Here is an 8,243-nt window from a genome sequence, read left to right as displayed (position 1 = left end):
AAATGCAACAACCCAACAACCCTCGTCATATTTTGTCTAGTGGTTGCCGAGAAAAACGAATTCTCCTTTTACATGTATTTAGATAAAAGCACCCGAGATAAAGCTTTCGCTTAAGTTATAGATTCCACCTTGCATATGCGGTACGCGGCGTTGGTATAAATATAACGTATTTGTATAAAAATATATACCCAACATCACGGTGACAGCGAAAATCACCTGGAATGTCCATATAATTGCTACTGCAATACAAAATTACATTACACAGGTTTATGTGCAATCATCGATTAGCGTACGTCATAGACAACACGGGATTACACAACACAATACAATTTTGTATTGCTACTGCAATACAAAATTACATTACACAGGTTTATGTGCAATCATCGATTAGCGTACGTCATAGACAACACGGGAAGCACCATGAAAACAGGCTGGTCTTCAACCCTACGTGCAGAAAAAGTACTGCATTGAAGCCTACCGAAACGACCGCCACAAGCCTATACAATACAAACTTCAAGTGCAATTCTAGTGCAACAAAATTTTGCTTCCTTGAGGACACGATCATATTGCTCTGGAAAAATGAGGTTAAGAACGGGAATACGCATAGGCCATCGCCTCTAAGTAGGCCCTGTAGGTTTCTTGTAAGTTAACTCTTTCGTTACCACTTGAAATCTACTCATTTTCGGTGCTTTTCTTTTAACATTTTATTTTAAGACGTAGTAGTCGCAACATATACTCCGATACATAAAGTTATGGCCTGATCACTTTTAACTTGAATGGTTGTATAGCGCTAATTATTAATTAATGTACAGTCGTCATTTCAGATGGTGCTTGATGTTGCTAGTAACAAAATTATAACGAAAATGGTTAAGAACGCGCAGAAAAACTGTCGATCAAGTTTATAAACTTCTGCAGGCGCGGTAACGAAAGAGTTAAGCACGCGCATTCCACGTGGAAGTCTACATAATGGTATCATGGGCATATGTAATTATCCTCATCGCACATGCATGGGTGGAACCCTTACAAAAATGACTTTAGACTGTCTATAGAAAGTCTATAGACTTTTCATAGACGACCTTTCCTTTCTATAGATTTGGACTTTTGTTGATACAAAGTCTATAGACTGTCTGTAGACGAAAGTCGATAAAGTTTCTATTTCTTTTTGTCTATTCGCAGTCTATAGACGGTCTATAGAAAAAAGTTGATAAGGTGTTTGTTTCCTTTTTGTCTACTTCCCCTCTATAGAATACCTACAGACGAAAGTCGACACAGTCTCTATCTATTTTTTTCCATACTTTGTCTATAGACTTTCTATAGACGAAAGTCGATAGGGTTTCTATTTCTTTTTGTCTACTCGCAGTCTATAGACGGTCTATAGAAAAAAGTTGATAAGGTGTTTGTTTCCTTTTTGTCTACTTCCCCTCTATAGAATACCTACAGACGAAAGTCGACACAGTCTCTATCTATATTTTCCATACTTTGTCTATAGACTTTCTATAGACGAAAGTCGATAGGCTTTCTATTTCTTTGTGTCTACTCGTAGTCTACAGACGGTCTATAGAAAAAAGTCGCTAAGGTGTTTGTTTCCTTTCTGTCTACTTCCCCTCTATGGACTACCTATAGACGAAAGTCGATACTGTTTCTATCCATTTTGTCCATACTTTGTCTATAGACTTTCTATAGACGAAAGTCGATAAGGTTTCTATTTCTTTTTGTCTACTCACAGTCTATAGACGGTCTATAGAAAAAAGTCGATAAGGTGTTTGTTTCTTTTGCCTACTTCCCCTCTATGGACTACCTATAGGCGAAAGTCGATACAGTTTCTATCCATTTTGTCCATACTTTGTCTATAGACTTTCTATAGACGAAAGTCGATAAGGTTTCTATTTGTTTTTGTCTACTCGCAGTCTATAGACGGTCTATAGGAAAAAGTCGATAACGTGTTTGTTTCTTTTTTGCCTACTTCCCCTCTATGGACTACCTATAGACGAAAGTGGATACAGTCTCTATCTATTTTTGTCCATACTTTGTTTATAGACTTTCTATAGACGAAAGTCGATAAGGTTTCGGTTTCTTTTTGTCTACTCGCTGTCTATAGACGGTCTATAGAAAAAATCGATAAGGTGTTTGTTTCTTTTTGTCTATTTCCCCTCTATGGGCTACTTTTAGACCAAAGTCGATACAGTGTCTATCTATTTTTGTCCATATACTTTGTATATAGACTTTCTATAGACGAAAGTCGATAAGATTTCAATTTCTTTTTATCTACTTGCAGTCTATAGAAAAAATTCGATAAGGTGTTTGTTTCTTCTTTGTCTATTTCCCCTCTATATGGACTACCTGTAGACGAAAGCCGATACAGTTTCTATTTATTTTTGTCCATACTTTGTCTATAGACTCTCTATATTATGGACAATATAGTCGACAAGGTTTCTATTTCTTTTTCTCTACTCCCGGTGTATTGAATATGTATAGAAGAAAGTCGATAATTTGTAATTCCGAGTTCCCATACCCCCCGCCCTCTGCGAACGCGATGATATGGCACTGGTTCATGCACGACGGCACCGCAACTCCGGCGCGGCGGGCAAACCGTGCAGACTGCTAGTCTGCGTTCGGTGCAGCTGCCCCGAACGAGGATCGCGGCGGAGCAGGCACCGTCCGAGTCACCAAGGTCTTCCAGGCACCCGAAGGCCCTAAACCTGGCTGCTTCCCGGACGTACACTTCGCGAAGACCAGGTGGTGAAGGTCAGATGGTGATGATGTGGCAAAGGTGGTGAATAAGTGGCGAAAGCCGGCAGACCAGGTGGTGAATTCACCACCTGGTCTTCCTCTGAGTTGTCGTGGTCTTGCATGTCTATAGATTAACAATAGACAAACATCGTTAATCTGGGCCCAACCCGTGTACGCTGTAACCAAGCGCAGGTACCGGTGGATAATACGTAGCTGCGTTTGATATAAGCCACTGAAGTTGTATACTGCTGAGATTGCTGTAGAGCCTATTTGTAGACATTAGTATACACATAGTGTATACCTCCGCATTTGTTGACCACATGATATCATCTACGTAGCCGCTCTCGGCAATCCCAAGACAGTCTTCACAGTTGTCGCATCACTTTTGCGGCAGTAGAATAAAGTAAGCAAAACGCCGATCCAATTGTTATAATAGATGTTATGAACGCCAGCTTCAGCTACAAGTGGATTCCAAACAGGCATCAAGCTAACAGCAAATACACTCGTAATGTTTGTAGCTGACAACGCGGACTTTGTGAATGTGCGATGAACCGATGTCGCGCATGTGGTCTTCGCGTTGTGTGTCGTCCGATTCTCGGATACATTTCACATTGTCTTCATATCTCGGCTGCGTCACTAACATCGGGCGGTTTTTTGTTGACTGATATCCTGCGCTATAAACCTATCAAAGTTTCTCATTCACTTAAAATAGGTGCCAAATTCTCTGAGCCCACCCAGTATTTCGCCGGCGGTATGCCTGCGCAGCCACGCATATGAGTACCTCAATGCTGTACTGATTGCTTTGACCTATCATCGGAACAGAAAATTAGCACTAACATACGTGCGGGCATCACATTTGGCGGTACGCTGGAAGATATGCTACAAGTACGCTGTATTACTAATCGACGCTGGCAATAATGCGTCTGAAACGTCTGAAGGGCCCTGTAACGGCTTTTACAAACAGCGCATTCATGTTAGCGTTCCAGTCTCATACGATAGCCCACAGCGTTTGTCATACAACCTACCAGCGCATTTCCTTCGTCCATGAAAAAAGATGAATAGTGGTGTTAAAGATGAATAAGCCACCCGTTCCGGCGCGCATGGCGCGCAGAGAGAGAGAGAGAGAGAGAAAGAGACAAAAAAAAAATGAAGGAGGAAAAGGCGCTCACACTCCTCCGAGCGCGCACGCCCTCGCGCGCGGAGCTCCTGCGCATGCTCGGAGCTCTTGCGCATGCGCGGCGGTGCGCCGTCTCAACGAGTGCGCCAGGCACGTAAACGGTTGTACCGGTGTGCGGTGTATGCCTGAACGTCGGTGTCTGTGTATGCGTGTCATCTTTGTGGCATCACACGTCAACTACACTGAACGGTAAGCTTTAGCAAAGACGTTTTGCGTCAATAGCTCATGATTATGTGAGCGCATCTCTTAGCGCGAAGCGGCTGCATGTAGCGCAGGCGACTCGGGTATAGTGTCGGTTTGTCGTTGACATGGTTTGATAACGCGCTCTTGTTCTCGCTTCTACTATACGGAATGTTTTACGGCGAGCGATCGCTCGGGCTTGTTGATTTTAGCATTATAGTTTACGTGCGTAAAGAAGGACGTAGACCATGTTTTAACTTGATACTGTATGTTGTGTATGTTGTGTATGTTGTGCATTGTGTATGTTGGGCAGCCAGTGCGGTAGATCTAATTTCGTGGCGCTTGATCCGGCCGCGATGAATGCTGCGCCGCATGTCTAGTGAAATTCTCGTGACACGCTTTACGTATATATCTCGAAATTGTGTTAGCATCAAGAATGTTCAGACAGACACGTATAGTTGAATAACTGCTAACGTACTCGAATGAAAGGCCGTGTTTGCGGGGCATGCATCAGCAGTGTGTGCGCTGCCGTTTTCGCATCGTTTGGGAACTTACCGCAAGTTAATTTTGGGAAGTTAACGCAAGCAAAACACGAGACTTGAAGAAATATCAAGCAAAAATCTCTAATTCACCCAATCTATTTATATGCAACCACAAACGCTTTGGAGCATCAAACCTGCGATAAGCTCAGTCACTTGCAGCTTCGCAACTTAGCCGAAAAAATTGGAGAACACTAAATTAGTCGTTCCGGGAAGCACCTTTACACGTTTCAAACTGAAGGCATTGCGTTTGACGGTAGTTGGAAGATTTTTTTTTTCTCTTTTTTTAAACAGTTTAGCAGCAGAAGTTATCTTTCGAGCTATATGAAAAGCGTTAAGCGCCTTTCGATGCTTCGGCGTTATGCAGTTTACGTGCTCTTAATCACTAGGCAGCTGCTGGCGCAGATTCGCATTGTGTCAGTCGTGCATGGTATGAAGCCCTTGTCGTGTGTAATAAGTGTTCCGGTTTTCATTACTGTTGCATGTAGTGCCGTCGTCTTGGACAGACTGCATACTATATGCGCTGTACAAAAGAAAAAAGAGCCAGATTATCAATTTGGTGGTCTTTTCTTAGTAGATAACGCACAGATTATTCAAATAATTCAGTGGACATTGCATTTGTTCTACCCTTATCACCACGCCTAAGAGATTGTAACATGTTTTAGTTGGTAAGTAACCTGATCAGTACGCCCCCATTCATGTGCATTCTACTGAAAGTGTGGCAAATGTATTCATCTCGAAGTATGAGAAAAGAGACATTGCAGACTGTTCTAAACGGAAATAAATTGCAAATGTTAACGTGATTGTTCAAAAGTGCAGTCAGTATGCTGAGCATGTTCGTTCGGCACGGGCATATTGCATTAACACCTGAAAAATGTGCACAGTCCAGCCGGGTATCTTTGTTTCAACAATTATTATTATAGGAATCGTTTGGGATTCTCGCATTTATTTTATTTTTATAAGTACACTGTGTGTCACATGAACCTGTCTTGAAACGAAACGTACCGTTGCTGGCACCGGCGACCATTACGGTTGTCTAACTGCTTATCACACTGTAATATAACGAAACATCATAATGGTACTGATTAATATTGCCATGTAGTCTTTAGTCAGAGAAACAAAGTTAAACTAGAGGCATAAGTGATGAGAGCAAATTATATAAAAAACTACTATTGAACCGTAAAAATATCTCGTATAGTTTTCGCTCACATTGTTGCATTTGTTTTACGTGTGTCTCTGTGTCTTCCGTGCTGTACTCGTGTGGCCATCAATTAGGAACTTGCCGAAGCCCTTGTCAGCTTTATTAAACAAGGGATTCAAGTCAGTTGCATCTAATACTACATATCAAGTGACCGACGTGTTATTCGTTTTATCTAAATATTATGGACTGGCAGTACTTGGCAAGCATTAAACCACAATATTTTTTTTATTGCACTTAAGCTGCAGGCGTCATAGATTGCCAGAAAATTTTCATGAAAACAGCCAGGGAAGGCTTGGAAAAAGATCGGGAAATCTTAAAATGGCCACATAGGTATGCTGTCTTGTCATATGTCATACAACGTTACCAGAGAATCTCTGTGTTAAATATATTTTTAAAACCTTTCACTTCATAAAAATTGAGGGAAATTGGTCCTATTTATTGAAAAAAAAAAAGAAAGTCAAGCATACTGACAAGGCATTTCTTACTCAATATGTTTTTTTTTGCGTTAACGTCCTGAACCTCGATAGCCTAGAAAATAATTTCATCTTTCAAAGCACCTTAAATAATTTACTGTGATAGAATTCATTCGAACTATCTTATCAGTTCTGTTTCCTAGGAGGTGCATATCTGTCGTGCCATGACACAAAGTGCTCGTGTGGTATTTCGGGTGCTCATGTGGTATACCTAACTTGGAAACCTGTTAGCATGCCCAAGAGGCCTCATTACCTGTAAGAAATTAAGTGACCATATCAATACAATCAACCCATCTGCCTTCTGTTGAAGTTATGGCCAATGACCATTCATTTAAAAGTATGAGAAAGACATTTAAATGTGTATTAAGCAAAATAAATTACAATCTTAGGCATGATACTGTGAATATTCCAGTCACGTCTTCTGAATATATCCCTCTGCACGGGCATACTTAACTACCAGCCAAAAAATTGTACAGACAGCACAACTGGGTAACGTTTCAGCAATAAATATAGAGACCATTTGGGATAAGTACATTAATGCATCATATATGAACTTGTCATAAAAGGGAACATACTGTTGCTGGCACGAGCAGCAGTTGTGACTGTTTAATTGTTCACCATGCCATGCAATAAAACATTGTATAAAGGTACTGATTTGTATTGACAAGCAGCCCTTAGTCATAGTTAAACCGCATTAAGTATTGACTTAGATGGTTTGAGCAAATATATTAAGCTGCTTAATGAACATACAAAGAATACACACTTGTTATTTTTGCCTCATATTGCTGCATCTACTTATTTGCAGCATACACCTGCAGCACCTTTGGGACTAATGACACAAAGGTCAAGGCCAGCCTGGCGACCATGCTTGCCAAGGAGTAGTGTAAATATGTAATCTGTTTCCATAATTAGCATAAGACATGAATTTAAGGAATTCATATATTATATCGAGCAATAAAAACGGTTAATGCATTGCCGGTGCATTTGTTTTATTTTTTTTGCACTGCATGATTCAACACTATATAAATTCTTTCTGTTTATGCAACATATATGAAAGTACAGCTGGTTCAGGAGCATTATTAATCTGCTAACGGTAATGCATAAGTGCAGATGAAAAGGAACAGGTGCACATGCATAAATACATTCAAAACGTTTTGCTACCGCATGTAAAGAAAAATGTAAACTAACTTGTAAAAAAAAAAAAACTAGTAGGTAGCCGCTATGGAGTTATGGCCTTATACACTCTTTGTAGACTTGTCTATAAAATGTCTGTGTCTATAGAGTGTCTGTAGATTAATGAAAATGCATGTTTGTTGACAAATGTCTGCAGAATGTCATAGAAGAAAGTGTATCGGATTATAAAGTTCTGTTTTTGTAGACTGAAGTCTATAGAATGTCTATAGACTATCTATATACATTTGTCTATAGACATTCCATAGACTTCAGTCTGCAAAAGTAGAAGTGTATATATAGTTCTACTTTTGTAGACTGAAGTGTATAAAATGTATACAGACAAATGATATCTATAGACATTCTATAGACTTCAGTTTACAAAAGTAGAACTGTAAGCCTATACACTTGTCCATCGACATTCTGCAGACAACTGTCTACAAACATGAATTTTAATTAATCCATAGGCACTCTATAGACTCAGACTTTTTATAGACTAGTCCATAAAAAGTGTATGGCCATAAGTCTATTGACAGTCTATAGGCTCAGACTTCTTATAGACTAGTCTATAAAATGTGTATGGCCATAAGTCTATAGATAGTCTAAAGACTCAGACTTTTTATAGACTAGTCTGTAAAAAGTATGGCCATCAGACTATAGACTGTCTATATGTAGTGTATAGACAGTCTATAGACTCAGACTTTTTATAGACTAGTCTGTAAAAAGTATGGCTATAAGTCTTTAGACTGTCTATATGTAGTGTATAGACAGTC

At 39.9% G+C, this 8,243-nt stretch overlaps 1 long non-coding RNA gene across 1 annotated transcript; it reads left to right on the top strand.

Annotated features, from left to right (window-relative positions):
* Nucleotides 1-2,152: 2,152 nt before the first annotated feature.
* On the top strand, nucleotides 2,153-7,277 carry LOC129387805 (uncharacterized). Its single transcript, XR_008614977.2, has 2 exons — nucleotides 2,153-4,096; nucleotides 7,106-7,277. It is a non-coding gene; the product is annotated as an uncharacterized lncRNA (long non-coding RNA).
* Nucleotides 7,278-8,243: the final 966 nt, after the last annotated feature.

The sequence above is a fragment of the Dermacentor andersoni genome, chromosome 2 (assembly GCF_023375885.2).
Source record: "Dermacentor andersoni chromosome 2, qqDerAnde1_hic_scaffold, whole genome shotgun sequence".
Taxonomy (NCBI): Eukaryota; Metazoa; Arthropoda; class Arachnida; order Ixodida; family Ixodidae; genus Dermacentor; species Dermacentor andersoni.
Note: the sequence above shows the minus strand (reverse complement) of the source record. Positions and strands in the feature narration are given on the sequence as shown.